Genomic DNA, 3,383 nt, shown 5'->3' with positions numbered 1-3,383 from the left:
AACGACTCAGCTGAGCGTTTCGCGTTTTCATTTATGTACCGCAATACGCAATTTCGCATGAAAACCCAATCTACATTTAGGATGAAAGAAGTAGATTCATCACTCTTGGTAAGGTTACACCGAAGCATTAAAGTTACACTGAAGCATTCAAAATAGCTCATGCACGTTTAACGTGCCTATGTTACTAACTTTACACTCACTTTTTGTTGAGCTATTTTGAAAAAATAGCTCATATGTCAGTGGTGTGAGCGTATGTATCTTTGTGGCTTTGTATCTTTGTAACTTTGTATGTTCGGATGTTTGTTGCAAGAGCCAATAAGGTTGAAGGTACTATGAGTTGATGCTTAGGAACCAATGAGATCTTGGCATCTACTTAAAAATGATATTGCCACAGGTCGAACAAGGGCACTTTAAGACCGCCATCTTGATTCTTCACAATTTTTTCGTCTTTTATTACGGCTACAGGTGTTTGGAAACATTATATTAAATATCTTCATGATTCAAACGCTGTGTACAGTGATGCAGCTGTTTAAGGGTTCATATTTTAGTGTGGATGCTACTTCAAGACATCGTTCTGACCGAATTCGGCTATCGCGAACGGTACCACGCACGTATTTATGAGTTGTGTTTCACCTGCTTCAAGGTAGAGTATAAAAGATCATATATTTTCAAAGCTCTTCCAGTGAAGCAATAATTGATATTTAGATATGGACTTTAACTCGAAAGTATGCGGCCTATAAAATGTGGTTTTAGAGGTTGGAAAGGCAGTTTATTTTTTTAAAGCTGTACCGAGTATTGTTAATCCTGTAAACAAGCTGTAGAAATATTATTCTCTCGCTTACAAAGTTCAACAGACCTTTTTCGTTCCGGCAAAAAAAAAACAAACAAAAAAAGAATAATAAGTGAACAACATGATACATCCTTCCTGCATACTAAGCATTATAGTTATTGAAACTTATTTTATTTAGTAAAGATGCGTAACTTAAGTAGAAACAGTAGCTTTAGGGAATAAAATTGGAAGAAGCTAGTTGACACAATAATTAGATACTGCTTTATTGAGTGGAGTAACATGATATGAGCAGAAATATATTTCTGATAATTTTCTTGGAAGTTAATAAATGTTAGGCTATCAATCTTGACGTTACATGAAGCATAATTTAATTGCAGATGTTGTAAAGCCGAGGTGATTTCTTAAAATCGTTTGAGAAAATTTTGTAGTAAACAATTTGCGTTTTTTTCAAGTACGAATTGTAAAAGGGCCAAAGACCAACATCTTCACGTGCAAATTGTGTGCATGAGTTATTTTTATAATTCTGTTTACTCGATTACTGTGTGATAACTCGAATTCCCTCACGTACGAACCACCAAAGGGGCAAAGTCCAACACTTTCACGTGCCAGTTGTGTGACTGTACATCTCATGCAGATTGGTTTTTCACAATAATAATAGTAACTTGAACGTACGTATGAAGACCTGTTTCGTTTTGTAGCCAATGCCTTAAAAAAGGCTCTTGTCTTTTAAGAAGCAATAGCTTTTAAAACGTGGAGAAATAAGTTGTCGGAGTTGAACAATGTTTCACTGGGTGGAATCGCACGTGAAAACCTCGTGAATTGTGGTGATGCAACCATATACCACAATGATAAAAATCCTGGTATTTCATAACTACTCGAATTCCATGAGTCACATTTTGGCTTAAGAAACTCCGAGGAAACCTTAGAGTTGTCCTTCTAATCAACGTTTGGTGAGTAGACATATATTTTACTTTAGCAATTTGTTTAACTTGCACCACATGTAACAGGGAAAGACAGAGGAAAGTGAATATATAGCATGAGGATCGAGCCAGCTGAGCGTTTCGCGTTTTCGTTTATGTACGGCAATACTCAATTTCGCACAAAAGCCCAGTCTACATTTAGGACGAAAAAGGTAGATTCATCACTCCTGGTAAGGTTACACTGAAGCAGTAAAGTTACACTGAAGCATTCAAAATAGCTCATGCACGTTGAACGTGCCTATGTTTTTAGTTTGCTGGTGATTTCTTAAGCCCTGTGCACGACTTATAAATTTTACGTACACTAGATTAAGAGTTTTTGCACATTTTATTAAGTCTGCATGCTTTTTATAAAGTTTTCATGTGTTATGTTAAGTTTTCATGCTCTCTATTAAGCTTGTACGCGTATTATACTAAGTATGCATGCTATTTATAGTTTGCAAGCGCTCAGTTAAGTATGCATGCTATTTATAAAGTTTGCATGTGCTTTGTTAAGTTTGCAATTTTTATTAAGTTTGCATGAGTTCTGTTAAGTCTGCATGCTATTTATTAAGTTTGCATGTGTTCTGTTAAGTTTGCATGCTTTCTCGGCTATAGTAAGTTTGCACGCGAATTATTAAGTATGCATGCTATTAATTAAGTTTACACGTGTTCTGTTAAGTTTGCATGCTATTTATTAAATTTGCATGTATTCTTTTTGCATGTTCTTTGTAAGTGTGCACGCGTATAATTAAGTATGCATGCTATTCAAAAAGTTTGCATGTCCTTTGTTAAGTTTGTATGCTCTCTATTAAGTTTGCATGCGTATCATATTAAGTATGCATGCTATTTATAAAGTTTGTATGTGGTCTTTTAAGTATGCAAGCTATTTTTAAAGTTTGGACGTGTCCTGTTAAGTTTGCAAGATTTATGTTAAGTTTGCATGCTGTTTATTAAGATTGCATGTGTTTTGTTAAGTTTGCATGCTATTTATAAGTATAACATGAAAGCCATTCTTCTGCAGTATTTTTTCTCCCCTCCCCCTCCCTTAGGGTTACTATTTTTACTCTCCCTAATCTTCCTCCGTCAAACCACGGGGAGTCCACACAATCTGTTTGTGTAGTCGATTGTTATTTTGTAGTAAATCTTTTTAAAATGTACTGGATTTACCGTTTGCCTAACCTATAATAATAATAATAATAATAATAACATATTTAAACAGGATGACCATTTCGGTTATAAAAACTGCTATCAATATGGGTCCTGTAGAAAAATAAATGAATATAAAGATAAAAACATTAATTATATACGAAACTGGGATACATTACATAATTATAATCAATGAAAAAAGGTAGCCTCCTTATGAACAAAACTACATACAATCATTAAAAAGGGTAGCCTCCTTATATAAAAAGGCCCTCTTAGTCAACTCGAGATTGACTTTATCAATAGATAACCTATCCCTAGACCTAGTGTCGTAGTCATGAATATCATAAGTTCGCCGTCGAAAATAATCTGAGAAATAACTTATCAAGACAATAGGCCAATAGGCACTAACAGGTCACGTGACCAATGCTTCCTTTAAACAATGAGTTGGAACCTTGCTGGTACCAAAAATTGACAGAGCACATAAAAAT

The sequence above is a fragment of the Porites lutea genome, chromosome 4, assembly GCF_958299795.1.
Source record: "Porites lutea chromosome 4, jaPorLute2.1, whole genome shotgun sequence".
NCBI lineage: Eukaryota > Metazoa > Cnidaria > Anthozoa > Scleractinia > Poritidae > Porites > Porites lutea.
Note: the sequence above shows the minus strand (reverse complement) of the source record.